Source organism: Corvus hawaiiensis, chromosome 12, assembly GCF_020740725.1.
Source record: "Corvus hawaiiensis isolate bCorHaw1 chromosome 12, bCorHaw1.pri.cur, whole genome shotgun sequence".
NCBI lineage: Eukaryota > Metazoa > Chordata > Aves > Passeriformes > Corvidae > Corvus > Corvus hawaiiensis.
In genome coordinates, this window is record NC_063224.1 from 15137501 (window position 1) to 15165000 (window position 27500).

The 27500-nt window shown below is 38.8% G+C and overlaps 1 protein-coding gene across 12 annotated transcripts in view; it reads left to right on the top strand.

The window, feature by feature from the left end:
* Window positions 1-27500, top strand: part of ZNF536 (zinc finger protein 536) — a 344571-nt gene that overhangs the window by 80013 nt on the left and 237058 nt on the right. For 11 of the 12 annotated variants that reach the window (XM_048316550.1, XM_048316551.1, XM_048316547.1 and 8 more), the window contains one exon: window positions 22296-22414. The gene's annotated coding sequence lies outside the window, so the exon portion shown is untranslated. Of the gene's footprint in view, window positions 1-14065; window positions 14144-22295; window positions 22415-27500 lie in introns of those variants that run through there. The other variant, XM_048316555.1, reaches the window with a different exon arrangement.

The window sequence follows — 27500 nt, forward strand, 5'->3', positions numbered from 1 at the left end:
GCCTAGGGCAATGCTTCTCCAAAAATCTGGACCAAGAAGAATGTGATATATCTTGTGATGTAAAGCTTTTGGCAAAATGAGACTTGATCACATACCTGCTGTTGTAAATAATGCGAAAGAAAGAGACTGTATTACCGTTCAGCAATTTTCGTGCTTTGTGGACGGGGAATTTTGAACGTCAAGACTGGTGAGAATTGTGTATCATCAATGGAATACTTGCTCTGGCATTGTGGACAGAGGCTGGGAAAACAGCAGATGTTTGTGCCCATGTGTGAAAGCATGGCCCTCCTGACTCTTCGAGGGAGGTGGCAGTGCCTTGGGGCATGGTTTCTGTGAAGTCACATGCAAGTTTATCATCCTTTCTGAGAGTGGTGTACTGTGAGCTTCCTTAGTGGTTCAGCTGAACAGTTTGCTACAGAAACCCTTTTTGTTGCAGTAAAATACATATTCTCACACTTTTCTAAAATTTGCAATCTCAATTTTGAGATGTTGCAATATAACATAGGGTCCAAACATATGATTAACAAAATGTGCTTTGCCTCTTTTTCTGTGATATGTAACAATGTGGGGTAATTTCTTAAGGGACAGTGAATATGCTTCATGTATTTTGATTTTATCACTTAGGATGGCCTCTTTTTTTTAGTCAAGCCCTAATTTGCAGAACAATTGAGGCGTCTAGGTGTAAGAATAACCTTATTTAAAATAAATAAAGAAAGTGTTCTAGGGAATCTGTAGGTAGCCCAGCTGTTGGTTCTAGCTATTGACTGAACGGTGTTCGCATGGTCATATAGATGGCTTCCTGTGATAAACAGGCTAATGTGAATCATCTTTTAATATAAAATAACAAAAAATTCATGAACATTTTGTTCCTGAATTAACTCTGATTTGGTAGTTGTATTTATTAAAAAAAAAAAAAAGAAGTCTATAAGTAAAACACTTTGAAAAAAATTACCTTGTTCCTTAAAGTTGTGTTCCTGTGAAGTTGCATTACTAAAGGTGTTTGAACATATGCATAACCTTAGAGTAAGACAAAAATGTAAAACATTTGCTTCAAAAGAGGATTCATACACTCTACAAAGACTCAGTAGAACTTAGATTTCAAAATCTTTGGCTTACTGATAAGAAATTCTCCAAGCACCCAGGTACCTTATGCCGAGTGACTGTCCTTGTAAGTCCAGGTAGTCCACATGTCCCCAGGACTAGCACCTCTTTCTGCTCACATCCAGAGCTTCCAGGTTTTGAGTAATGGACCTCAGGGCTGGATGCAGGATTCAGGAGCTCAGCCAGATGCATAATAGGTATTGCAAGACTCCAGTCTTAAATGAGTGCTGTACTGGATGTAGGTAATAGTGCTTTGTTTAATCAGGACTGTGGCACTCTAGGAAATTCTAGTGTGATCATATATGTAATTCATTTTTCTGCTCAGCATTTGTGAGTCCTGTATATTAGCCAATTGTGAAATATTTGGAAAACACATCATTGAAAGTAACATTTCACATTTGTATTTTCCCCTAAGTGTATTTAACTGTTAATGAAAGCCATGGGACTGAAAGCTGTTGAGACAGAAATCTTATTCAGGAGACTGGAGCTGTAGTGCTCTCTGACTCATTTGATCCTCCCATGTCTCCTTTGGGATTCAACCATTTTTAAAAGGAATTACAGATAGCAGTAGAAGAATAGCTTTGTCACTGACTATTCATTCCATGGTGCTTCAACATAGGGCACAGATTAGTGTAATTTATTGTGTTGAATTTTGTTTTCTGGACATCTGTTCAATATACTCAAACTCCTCCTGTATAAGACTCTGAGGAGCCATCATTTGGTAGCAGCTAGAAAACATTGGGCTAGATATTCACTGGTGACTTGGAGGTATAACTCTTTATGCATTGGATCGCCAGTGCCCTGAGCTATCCAATTGTCTGTGTCAAATAACCCCAATGTGCCTTGTGTCAAATATTACCGATGTCACTATTGACATTGTGTCAAAAAATGTCATACCTAATGTCTGTCACTGAAGAATGGTGGCAGAGTCACAATTTGACAAAAAACACTTAAGGACAGATAATGGAAGTAATGTGCATCTTTCTCATTCCCCTAACAGGGAACCAAGTAAATTGTGAGTGTCTGTTCAGATTTTCTTATGCTGACCACATTTTGTGTTGTATATTTCTAGCTGCAGCGATTTTAGATTTGAACTTCTTAAAAATATTGGTAAACAGGGGAAGTTATTCAAAACAAGCTTCAAATGAGCCAAGCTAGCAGGCACAGCTGCAGCTGGTGTAGAGCAGCTCCATGTTAGTCCAAGGCAGGAGATGGCGTCAAATGTACAAATGCAGTGACACCAGAGACACTGGGCCATGAGAAGCACAGTGGAGAAAACAGATTTGGTTACTCTCATTACACTTCCCTATATTGTCTATATTATATATATAATGTATATTATTTTAAAGTATTAAAGCTTTTTAAAATTTGAAACTCGTGATCACATGCTATGTGATAGTCATTGTTTTTGAGAGAAGGTGTTAGTGTTACTTTCCTTCAACTTTTCTAAATGGCTGGATCAGGCTAATTCCTCTGCATCTTATAGTGTTTTAAAACTTTAAGGGTAGAATCTCTTGCCTGTGTGGATGTAGCCAAAAAAATACCTAAAGCTCTTTCCAAAGAGACACATTTTGAAGCTTTTTTTCTTATGGGAGTTATGGGATAATTTAAAATACCCTGATGCTGATTTGTAGATTAATTTTTTTTTTTTTTTTTTTTTTTTTTTTTTTTTTTTTTTTTTTTTAGGATTTGAGTATTTTGTTTTTAGTTAGTAGCATCTCTTGAGTCTCTCTGGCTCATGGAACTCATGGAATCAAGGTCTGTATCCCTTCAGAGGCAGCATCAGGGAGTTCTGCTGTTCTTGGATTGGACTGTGAGCAGCAGCATCTGGCAAGAGTTTGGCTTTGAGCAGACAACTTTAGTAATTCCAAAGTACTTCTGTTAAGTAGTAGTAGTAATAAAAATAAAATTATAGTGAACTGTAAAGCAACATTATACTCTGCTCCTAAGCAACTGCCTACAGTTTTCTCAAGCAGAGGCCTCATGTTGCCCTGAAAGCCTCTGGACTCGTGCAAGGAATGTCTGCTTGTGCTGTCCAGGCAGTTGGTGTGATTTGTTAGAGCCACGAGGTCAAAGCTTCCCAAGCAGTAGAGAAATGCTAAGAGACAGAGCTTGATGTATCCATCAGAAGGCTGACATGTTGTGAGCTGGTTTGGTATTGCAGAGCTTTTCAGGAAGGGAAGGAGTCAGATGCAGACAGTAAACATCCTAATGTCTGGGTCAACACACAGAATCAAACACTGCTGGGCTTCTCTGTGTGGGTACCTGCCCTGTGCCCTACCTGAGCTGGCTGCTGCTCAAAACCCCATTGCACTGGGACTGTGAATCACCTGGTGCTGGAGTCCTGTGTGGGTTCTTAGACACATAATTATTTTTTTTTAAAGTGCTCTGAATTTTGAATCCATACTAAAATTATGTTTCTGAAACATATTTGCCTAAAACACAATAACAAATAGAAAATACAATGCTCTCAGATCATGAATAAAAGCTGGGCTGCTGTAGAAATACTCGGGAAGTTATCAAAAACATAGAGGCAAAGCATTTGCCTAATTATCAGCATAACTGGATGTAACAAACAAGGAATAAATCACTTTTTTGGCTTCATTATGTTAAATTTAAAAATCCAGTCTTGGGCATTTTACCTCTGAAATAAACAGTATTTTCAAGTTCAGTGCTGCCAACATTTCTCAAATAAGCGAAATGGCTCAGGTGATATTTAAGATGATTTTGTGTATGATGAATGGCTCATTTACCATCTTACATTTAAACTCAGAGCACATTGAAATGTGTTTGAAAGTCTGGATGAGTACATCTGGACTCACTGGCAGGTTGTCTTCAAAATAGCAAACAAGAATCTTCCAAAGTTTTTATAGGAACTTTTCTTAATCTAGATCCTGTCCCTGAAAGGCTCCTTCCCACTTACCACCCCTTCATTGCTTTGAGTGTCCCATGTTCCCTTATCACAAGAGGCACCATCTTTTAGGGCCTTAAAAATACGTTAATTTTCCATTAATTAGTAATATAGGAGCTTTTCCTGATGTAGTCTTGGCCTCCAAAGTAAGAAGCAGAGAAAGTGAGAAGCTCAGCTCTTCCTCTGTAGATCTTGATTCCAATCTGAGCAGTGGGATGGAACTAAAATGAGAGAGGCTTCTTTTCATCCTTTAAAAATTCCAGATATTAAAAAGTTTTATTTCATTGGATAAAATTGCTCAAGCTGTTCTTTTTGAATAAATAATATATACTTTGAGATTCCTGAACTCTTCTCCTTTTGACATTCATACGCAATGATGAAGTTGTAGGTTAAATGCTTTCTTCAATTAAAAAAGGGGAAAGAACAACAAAAGGGGGAACTCCAGCAGGAGTGGGTGAGTGAATGTGCTCTACCAGAATAACTGAGCCTGATGCTCAGGATATTCACTTATCTTGTGTGAAGCTAAATCCCTGATCTACCTTTTCAGAGCCAGGCATGAATGTAAGCCTTTCCCATTCAAGAGGAATTTCCTTATTTCATCCCCCCATAAGGTTCCTGTGGGTCCTTTGTTTTCCTTTTTATTTTTCTCCTGACCACTACTTTTATGAAATCCTGGTAATGCTGATTTGTTCTGTTCATTGCAGGGCTTTCTGCATCTGCCTACTCTCTGTAGCAAAGGCATGAATTCTGAATTTGTAGTAATTCTAAAAACATTAATTCCCATAAAAATAGTTAATAGCTGGACTTCATGTTTGACAAAACACTTAGCACAGTCAAGTAAGATGGTTAAGTTTGTTTAATACACAGTTATAATAAGTTTCTATCAATTTAGTTTAAAATTATCTTCCTCCTATTTAGCAGTTTGCTAATGAGAATACCTGTATAACAGTAATACTTTAATGGTATTTACTAACATAAATATTTGCTTTCTAGAGGCAATGTTACACAAAATTCCTGAACTGCAGTCTAAGCAACTGCTGGAATGTTTGAGGTAAGAAACCTGACCTTTAGGGAGGATCAACATCAGGAAAACAGAGTTTCCACTGTTTGTGACTTGTGTCCATAGTGAAGGGGCTTGGAATGGCAGGAAGGTGACTGACACGCACTGCTGAACCACAATGGAAAGTTCTTCTCTTTATAATGATATTGGTAAGAGAAAATATTTTGCATGAATTTCAGCATATCCTTGTACACTCAAAACAGGCAGTTTGTCAAGGTCCTTCTGTGACAGATAAGGGAAAATAAATAGAAAGAGACCTTCATTTATACTAAATGTTAGGAATTGCAAAACCTGTGTAGAAAAGAAGAATTTTGAGTCAGCTGCTGCTGAAGTTACATTAGCTGCAGCTTAAAGCAGAACAAAAGAGTCGTCTTTGAGGCATCGTCTTTTCCACATAAATTCTGCTCCTTCTACCTCAAACTGTTTAGTTGCCAGCTATTATTGTCAAGTGCTTGCATTCAACATGCATCAAAACGTGGTGTGTCCATGTGGCTGCAGTTGATGCTCGAGTGACAGTCCTGGTGTGTGATCCGAGCAGCTCTGTCTGGGGGCACAGACACACAGCGACGGACACATGGAAGGGCCAAGTTTCACCAGCCCTTTCTCCACGGAGGGGCTTGTCCAGGTGGTAGATGAATATACAGGAGCCTTCTAAAATAGCAACCTCCCACAGGTTTATTCTTGGAAGTGCAGGAGTTTGTCTGGTATATTCAGGTGAGTGTTGACATGAGACTGGGGCAGGAACAGTCAGCTGGTAACATTTTTTCCAGGGTGGGCTTACAGTTGAGATCTGGAATGGAGATGCACTTTATTTATGATGCCACTTCTCTTATTCTAATTATTATTTTTTTTAGGTACTTCTTTGCAAAGGGTCTTCTCTTTCTTCTTTTTTTTCTTAGCAAAGTATTCCTACTTAGCTTATTTATTTTTCAGCTTTAAAACATCAGCATTTTATAGATCTGAATTTCACAATGTGGGGATGATTGCTACGTACAATTTGCAAAATTGTGATTAACCAGCCCCTGTTTCGAGTCAGTTCTCCCTAATTCACAAAAGACTTCCAAGAATAGTCTGCACAAAATTCAGTGTGCAAATTGTAGGGCAGATTTTTAGAGGGCAGTTTAAAGAATGAAGTCCTAAGGGTTTTATCTATATTTATATCTCTTGTTAAACCAAACTCTTATGTAAATGTTACAATCTGTAAATAACAAGCTGAGCCGCTTTCTTAAAGGAAAGATTGCATCCACATTTTTTGAGATTTGGCAAAATTATTAACTTGCACAATAGACTAATATACAAGTATATTTGGAAGCAACCAACACTAGGCTGTGTCTTCATCTGTATTTTATGGATATTTAAAGGTTTAAGAATACATAGACCTTTCATTTTCCTGTAAAAATTGTCTCAAATTGAAAAACACTGCCCTTAGTGATAGCTTGAAAAAATGGAGATAGCTTTTGTATACTTTTACTTTTTATAGCCATTAATGTTGTAGTAAATCTTGTATTATTGTATACAGTCTAGATTATTCTTCATTCTTTTGCCTTTGGACAGGAAAGAAATTACTGGCTTCCATCAGTGTTATTGGCAATCCCCATATTCTGACATCTGTTCCTTTCTAAACATTTTACCAACCTTGATGAAATGTAGTTTAGTGTTAGAAGCTGACTTGAAGAAAAAATTGGATGATAAAAAAATAACATTGATTAAACACCAGAAGTAATTTACCAATGACTATCAATATTTTGATGGCCATTGCAGTTTATTGCAGAAAACCTAGACATCTTATAGTAATTTTAATCATATATAAATCTTTGAATTAAACTGAATAAATGAATTCTCATTTTTTAAACAGAAGGATGAGAGACTTATTTTACTCAATTTTAATCAAGCTCTTTGAGCCATAGTCCTGAGAATGTTTGGGGCATATTTTACAGATGCCATGCAATGGACAACTCCTCAGATTAAAAATCTCAATTAATATTTTTTAATACACAGTGGAGATATCATTTGTGATGTTGTCCTTTCCATGGAGCAACACTGGATCTGGATTTGCCCTCTCTAGACCAGGTGCTGGAGTAGAGGGCACTCCAAGGGGCCTCCAGCAAGAAGGGTGGTGGGTCTCTGGTAAACCACAGCTTTATTCACACCCCTCTTTATTAACTGGGCTTCATTAAAACAAAGCAGAGCGATAAAAAAAAGTGTGATTATTCCCTCTCAGGTGCCAAGCACAGAGCAATTATGGTGTGTCTTCCCCCACTCCCTAGGGGGGTGAGCTGCAAGAGGACCCTTGCAAGAGGTTGTTGAGGGCTGGGGCAAAAGCAGGGGTGAGTGTTTCATTTCCAAGGACTGGAACAAGTTAACTACACAAAGAAGGAGGTGGTATGAAAAACATCTTCTTGGGAAGGGAAGTATGTGGGAAATAAATTGAACACTGCAGAGTGTGTGTTCTGATATTGTGAAAGGTAGATGTACAGGAGGATGGGAAGGTGTGATTAGATATTTTCAGAAGCACTTAGCAACAGTGTCAGTGGAGCTGTTGAAATTCATGGGGTTTACTGTGGACCAGGAATGTTTGGGAGCAGAGTTTGGGCAATGCTGAGCTACAAGCCCCATGCCCTGTGTGTGGGTCCTCCCTGCAACGTTTTCAGTGAAGCTGTAACACTTCAGAAGAGTGAGGAAGGCACATTTCTCCAGCACTCTGTGTGTCTATGGACCATTGAGGACAAAATGAAATTGCAACTCTTGAAGGATTCACTTTGTTGCACCAAGATTTTCAAAGGTGGAATTACTTCTCTAGCAATAGGGTCCTAGAGGAGTTTTTGATTCCCTTCCCTTTGAGAGAAACTTGAACCATGGAGGGTTCAAGGTAGTTGCTAGGCTGTTTGAAGTGGAGGGGATTTGAGAGATTTGTTTTCTCTGTTTTACAGAATATTTTAATTTGAAGGAAATTTTTCCTAGCAAACCTCCTTTAGAAGCTTCACATTTATTATCAAAACAGTTTTCCTTTCATTTCTTAAAAGTCATGTATGGTAGGAGTAACTGAGTGGTCTAGGTTAAAGGGGTGTATAAACTGACAACTTTTGTATTCTAGTAGTCAGCGCTAACCATATAAAAAAAATCACACATTTCAGCCAGAGACCTCTCAGCATGTTTTATAAATTCATTCAAAGATGAATGAATTCTCACTGTTCCTTGCTGAGGCTATTTAGTAGAGAAAACTAAACATTATAGACAAAATGTCACTTTTCAAAAGTGCATTGTTTTTCTTAAATCTGATTTTTTTTTCTTCCTGAAAACATGTTGGATTCAACTGTGCTTATATGTACTTACCAGGAGTGCAGTCTGGTGGTCAGGAGACTGTCCTGGGTACTGGGCTGACCTGGGTTCTGATGCATGTCATTCCCAAGCCTGAGTGTCTCAGAATTTATATATAAAAACAAGAATAAAACAATTTCTGAACCAGACAAAGGAATGAGACTTGGCTCTCCTCTGCTGTAGTGTGTTCCTGTAACCACCAGGAGACGGACATCTTCACTCTGTCTTCTTCCAACAAACTAAAGTCAACATCTAAAAATTATTTTCATGCTACTGTACAAAACAAACCTTTCAAATCCATAAAAAAAAATCTACTTCTCCACCCCCCCCCCCCCAAAAAAAAAAAAAAAAAGAGAGATAAATTAGACATGAAAGAAAATTGTCATTGTGTGGTCACATTTAGTATCTCATTCAAGGATGGGGAAATTGAGAGGAAGACTCAGTTGTTTGCCCCGGTGTCCCACAGCTCAGCCAGCAGGAGCCTGACCACGGCCCCAGTGCCGACTACCCAGGGCCATGTTCAGGCAGGGGGTTCCTGCCCTCCCTGTCAGACACAGAATGCCTGGTGGCCTTCCCCTACCCTCTCCCAACCTCCCTTTAACGTATGGTTTCAAAGCTGTTGATGTTCACCTGCTCAGATAGGTGTACAAACTACTAGTAGGAGCTACATAAATATCTGACAGATGCACGCGTTCACCCTGGGATTAATGCATTCTGGACTCGGACCCGTCAGCATCACACCCCTTCACAAAGGCATTTTATTTTTTCACTTGCTCATGTGGTGTACACCTGTGACATGCTGGCAATGCACTTGCTTGCAGTGAGAGAGCCCCTCAGGTTCAAAGCTATCCTTCTATCTTTGTTCCTTTATGTGTGAACCTTTTGAGGTTTTCTCTTAGTGTTCAAAAGGCTTGAGTGTGGCATTACATCTTTAAAACCTCTTCTGACCCTTTTTTGAATATGCTGAATATAAAAGCAGAAACAAAGCAAGGAGAACTAGATAAATAGATGCAGGGAGACGTCATAATGAAAAAAAATATAAGCTTGTGAGCTTGCCAATATTACTTCATGCTTTTTATTGCAAACCTGTAAACTAACAATAGCCCACCACCTCACGCAGCTGGGTGTGTGAATTGAAGGTGTGCTGAATGTGTGGGCTTTCCAAACAGAGCACAATAACAGCAACACCTGTGCTAAACCACTTTGCACTGATTTTATTTTTTACAATATTCTCAGCCCTTCTCTTTTTAAAAGTCTGCATGGGGGGGAACACAGAGGACTTGTCAGATTTAGTTTCAGTTTTAGGACTTCTCTCTCAAGCTTTGATGGACCTGTTAGAAAATCATGTGGATTTACATGTATCAAATCAAATGTAGGACTGAGTCTTAAAACAGAGGACAGATTGTTCATCTTGTAGACCCACCTTTGCTGATGTACGTTGGCTTTGGCTAACAGGCTCCTTGCAGCTCAGTCCTAGTTTGCTTGGTTGGTTGATTTTTTTTTTCTTTTAAGCAGCCAGTGTTTCAATAGCCAGTTACAGCAACAAAATGGTTAAGAAAAATACTAATAGTCTGTAAGTGTATATCTTAAGGCACATCACTTATTTAAAATTATTAATATTCAATAATTCATGGTTGTTTAATGAAATGACATATCAAATCAGAAAAAGTAGAACTGAGAAATTTCTATAACTTAATTCTCATCACTGCAGGCCCACATAGTTACTATCACTGCTATTATTATTTGGTATTGTAGATTACGTTTAGTGTTATGTTTAATGTTAAATTTCAGGCATAAAAATCAGATGATTTTCACTGCCAAAAATTTGCCGTAACATTATGGGCTATGAATCTGAAAACTGTAAAGATGGGCATCATTCAGGTAAAATCTAAGCATGCCTTTTTGGTCACTTTGTCAGCAGTATAAATGGGTCCAAGGGTTGCTCAGAGGGCTAGTTAACCTTTTCTCCTTTAACAACAGCTGAATTTGAGGTTCTTTTTCACCTAAGTACCTACCAATTTATATCTGTAATTCCTATTAATTCTGAGTCACTCTTTCTTACACTGTTGTTACTTGAAATGGAAAATATTGGTTACAATCCAAGAGAAAAATTTATAGCCTGTCATTGTAGCCTTGTGCTACTTCAATATAATAATACAAATGCATTCCCTCTTTGTGATAAGTGTATTTTTCCTTTTACTTTCTCATGCGATGTTCAGACCCTTTCCAGTCTTACTTTGTCTCTGTGATCCCAGAGATTATAAACGCTCAAGGAGCCTTTAAAGATATTTGTTACCCTCTAAAGCAAGGGAAGCAGACTCTCTTGTTCTCTGTCACACTCGGGCTGAGGCTGCAAAAGGCAGTTTTCATCTTATATAGCTAAAAGTGGGGGCTTTTGGTACTTCCCTGTTAGGTCACCTTATAACCTTGTGGATATTTCTCCTACATTTTCAATGGGAAATAGAGCATTCTCCAATGTTAAAGAAGGTAGAAAAAGTTTTTCAGGCCCAATCAAGTTCCTGTTGATGTGTTTAGTGAGATGGAGATGGAGCTTAGGAGCACAGAAGTGCTGCTTGTTTTAGAAGTGAGAAGGAGACCCACTGGACAAAATTTTCTTTCCAGTAATCAAGGGAAGATGGGAGTCTCGCAGCAGTAATACGGACTCCTCTAATTACCACTTCCAAGTTATTAGCATCTGGAGCCCTTTTTCCCTTTCCTATCTAGCAATTACAGAGTGGGATAGATTAGCATGTTGCAGAAGCTGTAGAGTGGACTAAGTTTCTCTCTGTCGGCACTTGGTTGGTTGCTGAAATTGATACTTTTAGCTGAAGTCCAGGCTTTTTACCTGCCCTGGAATCCCAGGCTGTTCTGTTCATAGATAATGCATATTCAAGGACCACAAAAATTATTTATTTACTTCTCTGCTCCCTGCCTCCACCAGAGAAAAAGAAACACATCTTAAAAAGCCAAAGAAAACCAGTAAGACACATGTTTTGCACATGAAGAATCACGTCTATAGTAAAATGGGATCCATATGTGTGTTTTGGATGTGAGCATCAATGCTCAATTTAGCTTTGCCCACATGCCAGGGCGTATGCGCTGCTGCTGAAAACTCAGAATTTTCTTGCTAAATCACACACAAAATTTGAGCTTGAGGTTGCATTAATGTCATAAGTTCATAGTTTTCTGTTGTTTCTTTCCCCATGTATAGTGTCCTTTGTTTATAACTCAAATCCTCTCAAGATTAAACTTTAAAAAGACTGTGATTTAATGGACTTAGGATCAGATTCTAACCTCCAGCATGAAACAAGCCTGACTGTAGCACTCAATGGCAATAAAGGATTGTTTGCAGTTGTGAAGCAATGACCGCCAAACATTATTCAGAAAAAAGATGCTGGGATGAATTTTTGCATGGATGAAATATTCAGATGAATGTTAAAAAACTGCGTAACAATAGACAGTGACATACAGAAAGGGTAAAAGAGAAATTACTATCATTCCAACACAGCACTGCACTAATTTTTTTCTTTTCCCCACAACCATAAATACCTTCGCTTCAAGTTAGCATATTTCTTTATGTGAAGCCTTTTTCTGTCTTGTACATATGTCCTGCAGAAGGATCTGGACAGATCGAAAACTGTCCTGCTTGAAGGTGTTTGCAGTTTTAAAATGTATAAAGATAATTGACTTTTCAGTTCATCTTCCAAGTTTTGGACTTGTTTATGCATATACATTAATTTTATTCCTTCCCTTCACTTTCCTCCAAATAAGAACTATCTTGTAAGTTTAAGATCAGATCCTTGCTGCTGCTCAGGTACTTTGTACTGCTCTGGTAGTGAAAACATCTGTGACTTCACTGGCCTCCGGAGGATTTGAAATACATTCTTTAGACAGTCCCTCGGCAAGTGGCAGCAGTAGCAACAGTATCCCACCCCGTTTTTCGCTCTGAGGATATACTTGTAGCAGGGGGAACAACCTGTGACTCTGCGATTAGTTCCTGGTCTGGTGAAACATGATGAACTGACTGGGGAGCAGTTCTGAAGCTTGTTCTACTGTACGCCAAGTTGTTAGTGGGGAATCTGAAAATTATTTTGGAGACCAGTGCTATCACATCTCAGTTATTTTCAGGGAATAGGAAATGAGGTCCAGATTTTAAATATGGAAATAACCTTCCTGTTTCTGCCCAGAGTTTAGCTGTTTTGGGGGGCACTAAAGCCATGTAATATAAACAAAGCAAATTTGAAAGTAAGTAATGCTCCAAGCCAAAGGGGGTTGAGGAGGGGAGAGATGTCTTTGTGGCACTTATTTTCTTGATTCTCTATTCTTGTCATCATGGTCTTGATCCTGAAAGATATGGCAAGCTGCTTGCTACTAGCACTTTGTTATATAGTAACTTTTGAACCTTCCTACTGGGGTTAGGTGATCAATTACTTTATAAAGAAAAAAGGGTGTTTTTTCAAAAGCTGTGTTTTATTTTCATTTATAATTACCTCACATCAGCCTTCAATCTGGAATCTTGAATTGGCCACATATGTGCACTGACTTGCATGTAAAAGATCTGTGATAGCCGTCACATGATGCTTCCATACCATAATTATTCTCTGTATCAGGCTCTCAGTCCTTAAGAGATCTGGAAAATCTACAAGAAAGCCAGTTTGAGTGTACCTATGGGAGTCAGAACTCAGCTCAGGCTTTTATGTCATCAATAAATATGCTTTTTAAAAAAGGAAAGGAAGTGCCTTTAACTTCTTACTGTCTTATCTTTGTGTTAGAGAGCAGTTTCTTAAAACAGTAGACCCATAGAAGGAAAGCCATCAGCTGGAAATCTGGTCCATGCGAGTGCTTTCATGAGTCGTTTTCGCATCTCCCCCTAAATGTTCTTGTTAAGTTTTGTGGTTTAAGAATCATCTCTCAGATTCTTCTATGGAATGTATATTTGCCTCATCTGTTGCATAAGAAATCCATATGAAGATAAGAGGGTTTTGATTTTTCAGGGGGAAAATGGTTAAGCTGATTTTTACTGAACTGCTATTGCTTGCTGAAAGTACATGTATAAAATACATAGAAATAGCTTCATTTCCTATCAGGTGACCTGAATATCTTATCTATAAATATGTTATTTCAGAAACATTTACATACTATTCATCTGTGAGTTGGGCTTTTAAAAACTTGTCATGACTTCGTAGGAAATCCATACTTCTTACGCACCTTAGGAAATAATTTTTGCAGCAACAGAGATCCCAGGGAGTTTTGTGGGACTGGGCAGTATGTCAGGACTATAACTGTGAAATGCACTTGAAAATAAGGCTAAAGGAGATCAATACAGGTAACTTTTCACTTGGCCAAAAGAAAGTGAAAATGTTATGGGTGCTCAGCAGCGAGGCCTCCTGAGAGCCTCAGGTGGGAGTTCCTTTCATTCTGATGAGGATGTGCTGTCTCGCAATGGCATCGCAGATAGATTCACACAGATTTCCTTAGAAATACAAACACCAGTGCTTGCATGAACTCCCACATGAAACCTTGGTTTCATACCTTCCTATAGGTGGGAGCTGCCATACTGTGAACCCGCAGGACCCCTCTGGCAGGTTGCAGAATCCCACAGTTGTGCCGTGCAGCCCCGGCGCTGCGGAGGCCAGCCGGAGCCGTTGGAGGACGACATCAGCAAATCAGTGGCTAATAAAGACAGGCAGCAACAGCAGCAGCAGTGTTGGCCTTCTCCACAGCAGGGTACCACAGATGTTTCAGATAACAAAGTGAGCTTCGCTGACAGAACATGTGTGTAATATATAAAATAATGGGAACCGAAAGAGGGGGGGAAAAAAAGGCCACTCCAATCCACCCATGTAAAAATGTTTTTTATTTATAAGTGAGCAGCTGAATACGAATGTTATCTGCTTCCACAGAAGTAAAAAATAGCAGGCTGATGTGGATGAGAGACTTCACATGGTTTCTAGCAAAATAGACTGTGCACTGAAATCTTTTTCTTGTCCCTAGGGTGGGTCTGGACCTACAGCTGGGGCAAATCCATGCAACTTTATTTTCTAGCAATTATAATTTTACCTCTTCTGATGATATGTCTGTGCTGTGGTTGGAGGGGGATTGTGGCCATGTTCCTGTGTAACACTGTGGGATGCTGGACAGCTTTTGGACAGGACAAGGTTTAGCAAATAGTTGCTACGCTGAGGAGTTTTGCAGGGTGGACCTGGAATATACAGTGATGATCCACAACTACCTGGAAAAAAACCCCATGAGCAGCTCTCAAGTAAGCTAAGTAGCTGTGAACTGGAAGAATTACAGTAGAAATCCCTGGTTTTGTGATGTAATAGGCTTACCCTCTACTGTTCAAGTGTCCCAAAGTAATAAGATCAACCTCATAGTTGAGGAATCCTTGGGTGAAGGAGACTTTCACAGTTCTTTTCTGCCCCGGTCCCAAGGGCATGAACAAGGAGCATGAATGGGGCACCCTAGAAATTGCCACGTCACCCAGTGCCACAGGTATCTGGCGAGTGGTACCACCATGTAAGGGCCCCATAATGACTCTGTGCGTGGCCTGCTGAGTAAAGGTCTGCAAACAGGCCAGAAGATAACCTGGAATGCCTGCTCATGCCCCTCCATGTGTCCTTTCTGTGTCTGTGCCTCACAGCCAGCGCTCAAACACCGTGAGCGAGAGCTGCCTGGGGGTGTGCGACTTGTTAGCCTGCTTTTGAGGAGTGAGAGACAGTGGGATTCAGCAGGATGGAACAGGAAGCTCCTATTAGAGGCTAGTAAATGTTTCCTTGTAAAATGGGGAGATGCTTATGTGAGTCCAGATATAAAGTGAAAGTAAGACAGCCCTCAGAGGGATTACTGAGGTAATAAATGTACTTACTAGGGCAGTGTGTGCAGAGCAAGACAGAAATGGGCTAAGACCAGAAGAGAATTAGAACCTCAAGTGCAAGCTGAAGCTCAGTGGTCAGATGAAATTCAACCCTTTCCTCTGAGAAAAGAGTATCTGCCCTGACTTATCTGGGATTGGCATGGCCAATGAGAAGAACAACAGTGTAGGATTTCTGCTATGTGTCCTGCTTTAAGCAGTAAGACATGAACACAGAGTATGGTAACCAGCTGAAAGAGGATTTGGCTCTCAGCATATGCATATTTTATGTACAGATTGTGATGTTGCAACTCCAGCACCTCAACGGGTCAGAGTCTGTTTGTGTGTCAGATTATTGCAGCATGTGGCTCGACATCGCAGGGTGGCTAAAATCCTCTGAGACTGCCTGTGGGATCTGTGGTTTGGCCCAGCACAATGCTCCTCTGCATGTGCAGAATAGAGTCATCTAAACTGTGAGAGGTGAGGGCATGCAACCACTCACAGTAAAATCAACATGAAATCAGAGGTGCATGATCTACAGTAGATGTTTCTGTGGCTGAAACGTAACTATGGGTTAGGCAAATTGCTCCGAAAATCCTGTGGCTATGTGTATATTATGGTCACTTTATCAAGATTTATTATTTTAATGTTTCTCCAAAGACAGGTATGTAAAAGCAGGACTTGTATAATGTTTTCCTTAACTGAAGAAAGTAAAAAAAATCCTGATTTTTTAAAAAAAATTAAAGTATTTTTTTTTTCTCCTCTGAGCAGCATCTTACAATTGAGATCCACCTTGAACATGCCAAGGTCAGAATTCAAGACACAGAATATGCTCATGAAGCTGCCCAACAAGATACCTTTATTCAGCCAAATTGGAAAACTTGTGTGTAACTCAAAAGATCAGAATAGAGTCCTTATTGAGCAAGGTTAGGAGGGATAGAAGCAATCGGCTTATATAGAGTATTTTTACTTCACAGGAATGTGGTTCTGATTGCTGAAAATGTATCCTTTGCTGAAGTACAAGCATAATCCTATGCCTTCTTTGCCCTTTGAGTAAAAGTATGCTTAATAGTAATTTCAGGGGAAAAAAAAAAAATCTATTTAAAGCCTGTTGAGCGGAATATCCACTTATAGAGGGAAGCTATAAGTGAATAATGTTAATAGAGTTCTGTTTTGTAAAATGCATAGGACAACTAATAGAATCAAGCTCCTGTAACAGTGAATGATTGAATTACATTTAAAAGAGTACCTAATTTATGACCTTTAAGGATAGTTTTAGAGCTGTCTGTTTTTGTAAATCCTAGAGCACCTTCATACAAAAGTTTTTAGAAATCTCATCTCTCACTTTATGTTGTGGTCAGAGGAACTTTTATGCTATTGTATGTCAGTAGTTCCATTAAAACATTTAAGTAGGCTAATTACTGAAAAAAATGCATTCTGGAGAAAATTATTATACCTATTTATTAGTGTAGGAGAAGCTCTTAATCTGGGAGTAAATTTTGAACAGTAGCAATGAACAATGACCTCACCAGGACCTCCTCAGAAAAGAAATTAAGCCCTTAAATACTAATTATTGAGTGTTTTCCCCTCAAAACAGGAGATTTTTAAAAAGTAGAAATTTGTGCATAATTTCCACCAATCACTGGCATGTTATGTAGAGGAACATGAAGTTTTATACTCCTATCATTTTTTTTCCTCACATTCATTTTTACAGTATGTGTTTGTTTTATTGCTGTGAAACTCTGATTCAGTGTTATCATGTGCAAAGGAAACCCTCAAATTTACTGCATGCTTCATTAAAACTGTTTGTACTTTTATCAGTTTTAAAGAGGCTGCTCTTGCAGTCATTTGATGCTGTTTTTGCCTTGCACTGTTGAGGAAAGTCAAGTGAATTTGAGAGCCCTTCCATGTAGCACTGGAATTTCTACAGACACTCTGTGTGGGAATACCCTTCCATAACGCTCTGTTAGGTTTTACGTCATTCCTTAAAACGTTCTACAATTTTGTTAGCTTTTGTGCTGCAGGGTTCTGCCTGCTGTGCTGCCATTGATTGCTCATCCTAAAAGAAGGCAGAGAACAAAGGTGGAATAAGCTGCTAATCTTCTGGATCAACCAGATGTTATTCAGTGGTATATGGAAATTTAAGGCACCGATCCTTAGGGAAAAGAGGTGCAGGAGAGGGGCTGTGAGGCTGCCAGAAGCAGTCACTTCCTTGTGGCACCCCGGTTGCCTGAGCGCTGGTGCGTCATGCTGCCTTAAATGTGGCTTTTGCCTGCTGGGTGCAATGGAGCCCTCTGTGGAGCATCACATTTCCAGAGAGCTACAAATGGAATCGGCTACTTTAAGAATGTGATAATTTGATTTTTTTTTTTTTTTTGAAGATCAGTTTAGCAAGGCAGACCCTAGCACTTTATAGGTCTTGCTTGTTTGCTATGAAAGCTCTGGCTGTAGCTCTGTCTGAGTTCCTGTTGAGGTAATCTCAAAATTCTGCAAAATCAGAGCCAAAAGGGCTGGACTGCATGTGTATAGCTAAAGAACAGACTAGAAAAAGACTGTGAAATTTCTGTGGCTGATCATACTTATGGTTCTGTCGTTTACAATATAAAGTAAAAAATATATTGTTTTACACAGAAGCTCCATTATAGGTCAGGCCTTTTCTTAACCAGCCACTTGAGAGTGGCCCCACTTGACTCTCAATACAATTTACTCTGACCATTAGTCAAGGACTGTTTCTGCTCTGTCTGTGGTGTTCCCAGCTCCATATGGTGGTAGCTTAAGGCTGATCTAAGAGTAAACAAGAAGTGTGCAGGGTTTCGGTCACACAAAGGTGTGCGACTCGGTCTATAAATTAAAAAGAGTTTAAATGCAGGGGGAATAGTCTATTTCACACCAAATATGCCAGGAACCAGAGGTTAGGTTTCACCCCTTTTTGTCATGCTTGTTGGTTCATTATTGCAAAGTAAAACTTTTTTTTGGAGAGATTTTTTGTTATCTTTTTGTTGCTTTTCTGAAAATGAAGTTCCTGCGCTATGTTCAGTATTCACAACAAGGAGATATGCTGGCTTTGCCCCAAACTGCTGACAGTCTCGATACTTTTACAGTGAACATCTCTGGAGCACTGAGGAAGATTTTTGGAGGATGAGAAGGAATGTCAGGCTAAAGTACCGTAAATAATTTATAGACCTCAGATAATTGTCCTGTGACAGCTCCCAGTGCTTCCAGTTTCTTCCTACCACCCCTGTTTTCAGCTATCAAGTTATAGAATCTTGACTTAATATTGCTAATTGCATAGTAAACAGAACAATATTGTTTGCCCCAAGACAGATTACCATTTCTCATTACAGAATTCACATAGACCACAAATCATTGATACCATCTCCACCAGTTATAATAAAGTTTATCTTCAATCTGATAAAAAGCATGTACTGAATAATAACTGTTGCTCTTATTGTAAGTGGTTTAAAAACATGCTTTTTTAAAAGCTGTGTAGTTCACTGAAGTTGCAATTCTGCATTTGCCCTAGCCAAGAGAGGTGAGAGTTGGGGACAAAAATGGTCAGATTTCCAAGCATGACTCTGTGGGTGCAGCATGTGTGGTGGCACTTGACAGCTGATGAACTTCTTACTGTTATCACAGTCAACTAAACACAGACAGTCCCACTTTCCCTGCATTTATCTGTATTTGTACTTGAACCCATTGCTCACTGCATTATGGATTTGCATCTTTAGCTTATTCATAGAGAATTAAAGTGCAGTGGATTCTGTAAGAAGGTTTATCTCTTCAGTTCAAACTGTAGAGCTCCTTGATGGTCTGCAGGTTTCTGACTCAGTCCCAAGAAGAGCACTTGCACCTGCAGCAGTGCAAGGACAGGCACTAAATCCTTATGGAAAACTGCCTGAAAAAACAAGTTCATTTTACTTATCTCCCACCACTGCTTATGCACACTCATAGATGAAGAAGAAATAATTTAGTACGACACAAACAACACAAAATCCATAAAGGGAATACAGAGGCAGAAGTATGGATATTGCAGTACTTTTCAGTTTTTTTGCAGAGGTGGAAATCTTCCAGTTGTGCATTTCAATCTGCCCAGGAGAAATTAGATACTCCTTGGGGAGGCTAATCTTTTAGCCCTATATGTTTTTATATCCTATATGCTGAGATGGAACCATTTGCATCCTTTTGTGTCATTTTGTAAAAGATTGGCCCAAATGCTAGCTGTCACAGCTGAATTTTGCATTTTGCTACCTCTTTTCACTGCGATGAGGCTCAGCCAGCAGGTTTGGCTCTAAGCACAAACTTCCTCAAAGCCTAGCTCTGCCCCTGAACGAGGGAAGTGCTAGTTTGGTGAGAAGGCCTAAAATCTGGAACCAGTTTTCAAGTTCAGTGATTTCATAAGACAACTCAAAATATTGTGCAAGTCCATCAGGGTTTGGGTTGGGGTGTATGAAGTTGTGATTGAATCAGGTTCTAGTGTAATTCTGTGGGGAAGCAGGGATTCAGAAGGATTCTTCCAGAGTTGAACCCCAAACTCATTAAAATATTACAATAAAGTAATTAATGCACATGGCCACTAGACACTCTTAAAATGTAAATTTCACAGCTGTAAGAAATTAGATTTGTTTAAAAATAACAGAAGGCTCAAGTACAAATTATGGAGTAAAAGCCTATAAAATTTCAAACTTGGTTTTAAGGCACAGGCTTTTTTTTTTTTACTAGCTCAATTACTTCAGCACTAGTGTTCAGAAACTGAATTCCTTGTCTGCCTTTTGCCTCTGAAGCTGTAGTTAGGTACCAGTGCAGAACTGATTAGGTTGGAAAGTTTTCTTATCAGAATGTTGGACTTGGAGAACAAGGCAAAATTTGCAAGGAGCCTGTGGCCCCTCTGAAGCCCATCTTGTGTTCAGGAGGTGCAGGCACAGGGTTCCCTGAATCCCCAGGTGAGTTCTTAGCACAGCTGGGAGGACAGGTAGGAGCAGTTGTTGGAAATGCTGGGTTTTCACTGCACACGTTTTGGCTGGCATGGGCAGAACTCGACCTCTGAGAACTACTCAAATTGGTCAATGCCCTCAAATCCTGCTGTGCCACAGAGGCCAAGAAAGTTAAAGTTGCATCAAGGATAGAGAAGCAATGGAGCCAACTGGATTTTTCAAGGGATGTAACGTGTCTTTTCAGTGCAGAGGCCTTATTCCAGATTCTCCAGCACTTTCTCACCCGCTGGTGTTTACAAACATGGGCCTGACTATAATGCAAGAAAAGACTTTGGCTAGCAAATGTTCAGCAGTGTATTTTAGTGTGTTTACATTTGAAGCAATGCTGAAATACAGGGCTCCACCATGGCCTCTTGGCACACCAGCTCCAGCAGAGTACTGAAATGGTTGAAGGAAGGAATTCCAGTCAGAATATGTTCCAGATGAATCCTGTTGGAGTTCCATTTCTAAATGTATGCTACGTGCCTAACTATTAAAAAGTTCAGATTATGACCCCTCTAATGTTATTTTAATGCTAGTTTTTAAAATGTAATTATAAATCAAATTGCATTTGAGATATGAAGCTGACAGTAGTGAGCTGAAACACTCTAAGATCTGCTTTAAAAATAACCCCTCTCAAACTTTATTACTGGTTTCAGAAAGAGAAGTGCAAGTGGACTGGCTAGATTCATCCATGCTGTTCTTGTCAGCAGACAGGACAACTCGCTAAGTGCCAGTTGTGTTCTGGTTTACAGAGACAGCACGGGAGCTTTTATCTTTATCTAGAGATTGCACTTCCAACGTTTGAGTATCTCTCTTGGAGCTTAAGCAGAAGACACAAGCTCACTTAAACTGTGTTTCCTCCTTTCTTTTCTCATTCTTTACCATAATGAATTTCTCTGGAGATTAAGACTTCTAAAACCTGCACAGTAACCAAAAAGTTGAGAAAAGCAGGAGTTTATTTGGCAAGTGCAAAATTCTGGGGCAATGCAAAGCAATCACAGGGAAGAAATGCATTTAGTGACTGTTGTGCTGGTCAATGGTATCTGTATGAACGTATTTGAAAAAAAGGGCTGGAAACAATACCAGAAGGACAGAGCTGAGAGAATGCAAGCATTCAGCAGGGTTGAAATGTTCTGTTCAAATAATGGCTATAATGATTTTGGTAACTTCATATTTCTTTTTCCCCCTTTTTAGTAAATGTAAATGTTTGCATTAGATACTCCTGTAACTTGCCTAAAAATTAACTAATCCACAAAGACAGTGCATTAGAAACTATAGGCTTTGAATTTCCATTTATATAGGTGTAGTTTAAGGGGGAGGAAAGGAGGGAAGAATAACTGAGTAGGTAGATCTGAACAAATAAGTCATAGTGACTCCTTAGGTACATTTTGGATTTTTCTTTTCTTGTGAATGTGGAAAGTATTTATTCAGTAGTTGCTTACAGAACTTACAGAATAATGCATTTTAAAAATCTTTCTTCGTAGTTTTTTCTTTAGATTATTTATAAATTTATAGTCATAGCTGGTTACCTAAATCATGTTATTTCTTCTGTTCCCTGATTGCATGAGTTACGTATTTACTTGATTCAATATACAATGTAAATTGTGATGTTACAGCTGAACATACATCTCAGAATTTTTGTTTGGTTGCTCAGTTACATAAATCAGCCAGTTAGAAGAGGGAGGGGATGTACCACATGATCTACTTAAGCAGCTAATACTTTAAAATTTTGAGATTATATATCTAGAAGTATACATTTTGACCACAGTATGTAGATTATATAAATTGAGTGGTATTATTTCTATTCCCTGATTAATAGTTGAAGCTGTTACATCTACAGAATGAATGTCAATTCAAACTTCAATTTGAAATTTGAAGTCAATGAATATTTAAGCATTCATTCTAGATGTTGACTGTGAAGACATGCTAATATTGGTACAGTACATATGCTCCAAATTTTGCAGACAGACAAAACCAGAAAGCAGTTACGTGTTTCTAATGCTGTTAACTCAAAATTTTACTTTGAATTACAATGTTTTATAATATTTACTCAGGTTTCATTTTTACCCTGTTTTGCAGATGGAGAAACCGAGGCAAAGAGGTTAAAGGATCTCTCCTGAGCCCCAGAGTGTGTTGATGTCTGTCCCCTCTCCCTAGACATGTGCACAGACTACTAGACTTCACTGTTCTGGCTGCAGGTAAGACATATTGTACATACAATGTGATCAGTTCTTGAATTGACTTAAACAATTACTAGAAAGGTGAGACTCTCAAATATCTAAATATAAAATATCTAAATATACCAATATTCTGGTTGAATCCCTGAAAATCACATGAAACAGACTATTTTCTGGTGCAGACATAGAAAAATTGTGGATGCAATGGGTTGTTAAGTAATAGCTAAAATGTATCTCTGCATTTGACAAACATCCTTTTTCCTGACAGTTGTTAAACAGCTGGTATGTTGGGTCAAAACCCTTTTTCTTTTCCATCCTCAAATAATACTCTTTAAGGGAAGGAGACCTTATGCTTGTGACTTAAGATGTTCTTTATTGGACTGGCTGGTGGCAGACGAGAATATGGATATGAAGGAGTATGTTTAGTCTTTGAATTGTGTAGGTTATGTTTGCACTGGAGTTGCTGCCACCCTTGCAGACGTTGTCCTTTGGAAGGTTCACAGTGCAGTACCACTGTGCTGGCTCTCCAGTTTCTTAGAAAGCTTTTTGGCATCTGAGCAAGCCAGTTCAAAGCTTGCAGGAAGTGCAGTGCCCCAGGGACTGCAGTGTAGACATACACAAAGATTTCACTTTATAACATCGAAAGTAAAACCTTCCTAATGGTGGTTAATATTTGCATGAGTAAGGATTACAAGAATTTATCCTGTGTGAGTAGAGAACCCTAAAAGGAGGTCCTAGACTTGAATGGAAAGGGCACTGGTGCAATTCTGTGACAAAGTACTGTATCTTTTACTGGGGCTTTGATCCTGTCACTTGTTCTCATGACATGAACTGCCTTTCTGGTAGGTGTAAGGGTAACACTATTTACCCATGAATTTGTCTGGATTCATTTAGGAAGTGTCATCAAAGCTGTGTGCCAGATCTCTGTGTGGTGCAGGAGTCACACCAGGGGGCAGAGACAGAGTCCCTCCGTGTGTTGACAGATTGCTTGCTTTTCTTCCCCAACACATGGAGTGGAAGATGGAGAATTTGTAGACCAATAGACAGTAAGAGGATTGTAGCCTTTGAAGGGTTTATTTTCTGCCTCTTTTCCTTGTCAGGCATGAACTTCTGCGCTAGGTGGTAGTTGTGTATGTAGAGGAGGTAGGAGAGGGTACGAACTCAGACTGCCTGGCTGCAGGTGCCTCAGTGGAAATGCATTCTCACCAGAGCTTCTCCTGGAGGAAACTGGTGACAGCAACCAGGGTCCTTCTGTCTGTTCCAGTGAGGATGCAAACTTGTTTTCCAAGACATAAGGAGCAGGTGACAAGGTCCCAGAAGCAAGGTGGGACTCTAAGTTCTGATGACTGCTATCTAACAAGTATTAAATTAAGGAAAGAATGATGACGTCTAATAGTCATGTTATTTCTGGATAGTTCACAGATAAGGTAATAAAGTGGCAGCCTGGTTGACCTATATTTCTCACAGTTTGGGAGAATCCAACCCAAACACTGCTACCACTTTGCAGTTGTGCAGTTTGGCCATGTTCATATGGAAAGACTGACTGAAGTGAATGAGGTTTGTTTTGGAACCGTATTTCAGCATAGTGCATAAATGTGTGGAAGGATGGTCTTGAGGCTGCAGTGGGGTTATTCAGAAGCTCATAGTTAAGTGTGTGCTGAAGTAGTTTGCTGAAGATAAGTTCTTCAGTTTTTCCTGTATGATGTAAACTGATTTCATAAAAGCATTGTGGCTTTTAGAAGAATACAAAGTCTAGCTATGCACTGAATAGTTAGGTGGGTTCCTTATTTGCTTTGTTTAAATTCTTAAATATGCAGTTCTAAATTGAAGAATTTATTTGTTTTTGCCCTGTGTGGCTTTCTCTTCTCTCAGTTTGCAGTGAAAACAATGTCCAGAACTATTCTCTCCTTTTGGGGTAAAGATTCACACAAAGTCAGTCTGTGTGGGTGTGTTCCCTCCTTTGCTACAGACATAGAATCTGTATTTAACTTTGTACCTCACAGCACAGCAACTGTTTGGTGGTGGCAACGTAGGTATACAGTCACAAAAGGACTTCAAATAATTGCTTAAATGACATCTTCTGCAAAATGCTAATCTTCCTGTGAAGGGTCCCCCTTGCAACAGGCGACATGAGCTTTTTTATGTTCTGTGTTTTCTGCTGCCATGCACTTAATTCTGTTCAAACTGTATCAAGGAGACTTGAGAAAAAAATCAACCATTAAAGACTTGCTCTTTGTTTTTTCAATCTGTGACCCCAGCAATCTCTTTAGCAAGCCATGGTTCAGTAAACTGGCACACAGCAGTAGTTCTACAGTGGAAAAATCATAAAACAGATGGAAGCTTTACATTTTTGTTTAGTTTTTAAGAGCAGTTTTTATAACATCGCTTAAAATCATTCTGATGCATCATACTGTTTACACTTAAAGCTTTGTAGCTAAGATGTTTACACTATAGAGAATGTTTTAAGATATTTTATAGTTATGATATTTAGATAATTGGCAAGAAAAAAGATAGTTTGTTGAGATTACAGTGATGTTGGTAACCGTGAAGTAACTTATGAGTCTCAATAAATATGTCCAGTTCGGTGGAAAGTACAAACTCAGTTAAAACAAAACAACACAAGAGGGAATATCTTTTTAGTGAAATCATTTCCTTTTCTTAATCAAAAGATGACAGACACAGCCTTAGAACTCCCATCTGTAATGCACCACTCCATGTATCTGTGTACATGGCTTTTCTTTTTATGATTGATGGTTATATCAAATTGGTCAATTAATATTCTGCATAAGTTCAGTCAAATGATATACAAAACTTCATAATGTTCACTTTACATGCAAAAGTTGAAACGATCTAAAGTGAATCCCGCTCACTTTCTCTTAATACTCTATTTTCAAGATAAATATATTTCAATGTTTTCATGTAGAGGAATGTCTTCAGAGCATAGTTTTGGAACATTTAAAAAAAAAAGTCCCCAAAAATGCATTAATCAATTAATCAAAAACAATAACTCCTTTTAACTTTTGTAACTGCTCAGAAGTGAAGTATGAAATAGTCTGTGTGTGGGCCACAAATGTTGGGAATGCAAACATTTCACAATAAACATGTTTAAATGAAAGTACTTGGCTAGATATACTGGAAGATAGTACATGTTGGGTTAATTAATGCATACTCCATAAAAATAAACCTCACTTTCAAGATCTGACCAATAAAAATCATTAGTATATTTGGATCAGATGTGCTGATAGATGATTTTTATGTATACATTAAAGGTTTGTAAAGTGAATTGTCCTTGAAAAACCCGGCAACAGACTTCAATTTAAAGTCAAAATGTCCCATTACATCTACTCTTTGTGTTTTCCTATAGCAATATGATGAATTATTTCAGTTTTATCTTCTATACCTGCAATTGATTTACTATTGATGGGCTTAAATTTATCATTTTAAATGTACAAATCACAGCTACATAGCAAGAAACGGTACTTTTGCAGAAATTCTTTGTCTGTAGAATGCAGAATCTGATTGTAGGCACTTAATAAGCAAATTACTATAGCACATTATTTTTCTTCAAAAAACTTCCAGATTTTAAAATGAATCATTTTAGAACATATATAAAATAGTATTTTACATTAAAAATCATGTCATAGTCTTAGGGAAATTGTACTTATAAACAAATATATGAACTGGTTTTTCATTGTATTGTGCTGTTGAGCCAGTTAGAAATTATGAAGCAAACTGAGATTGTCTTTCGTGTTGAATAGTGGTGTTCTCCAAAGCTGGTCTCATTAAAGACAAGGTGGTGATCTGTACTCTGACAGATGTCAGACTACAACCTGGCTAATTTACTAAATTTGTGGTTGCTTTGCAGGAAAGCCGTACTCTACACCCTTAGTGGAGGAGTTCGTATGAGCAGAATTAAATAGAATTGACCCACAGACTCTTTTGAAGAAACAAGATGGACATATTTTACTTTTTATCCCAGTATCTGCAAAGTATACAAAATAAGATGTTTGACAGGTCAAGCCTCAAAGCCAAACATAATATAAACAGGACAGAAATTTAATTCACAGTTAAAATAAAAGTGAAACCCTTCCCCTACAGTTATCAGCAGAAGTATTGTTATTAATTTTAACAGCAGCAGTAGGTATAAGAGCATCTGTGCAGAAGAATCTTCCTGTCTCTGGAGTTAAATTGACTTCATTAAAGTCCAGAGATCCAATGCTGTAATTTTAGATCTTTTCTGTAGCATTCACAAGGTCATTATTCCTGCACATGAGAAGAAACCACCTTTCCTCAAATGTCTTCATATAATACCATCCAGATCCTGCACTTCATAAAGTTTTTGGTGTTCTGCATTTTAACTCATCTACTAGTTACCTAGGTTTTTGTAAGCATTATAGAGGATTTAGAGGTGAGGGTGATAATCCTGTGTTCAAGTTGGGCAGGTTTCTGTGGAAAGTAGGTTGCACAGAAGATGGCTGCAGAAATCAAGAGGGATGAAGCTAATAGGGGGAGTGAAAATGTCTCTGATGAGTAGATAAGCAAGGAAAGGCTCTGGAAATGTGCTAGCAGACAAAGACAAGAAAGCCTGAATGTGGCACAGCTGAAGAGGGAAGAACTGGTAAGAGATGGGGGTTGACAAGTTTCTGGTATTGACAGGAAACATGATCTGCACAGCTGTATCTGTGACTAACTTGAAACTGGCAGGACATTCTTTAGATGATTGCATCTATCAAACTGCTCTTTAAAGAAAGAATAAATATTTTACCAAAATGGATGGGGGGAAAAAAAGGCTTAGAGCTGCTTTAATAAACTATTAGAAAGCTCTTTTGCAGCCAGTGCCTTAGAAGGCAGTGACTTCTCATGCCTAGAAACTCAGTTCCAGGAAGGGAGCCACTGGTAATGAAGGCAAATAGTGGGCAGGAGGCTGCAGCTTGTACTTTAAATACCTTGCAAGATAACATCTAGCTAGACTATGAGCTTCTAATTCACATCTAATTAATAGGGCATAGGGGAAAAGGCATCTCCCAGTCAGCTCAGGAAAGCAGAAGACACATGGCACGAATTGTTCTTTGGACTGCTTGGTTTTATGCAGCATTTTTTGTAGCAC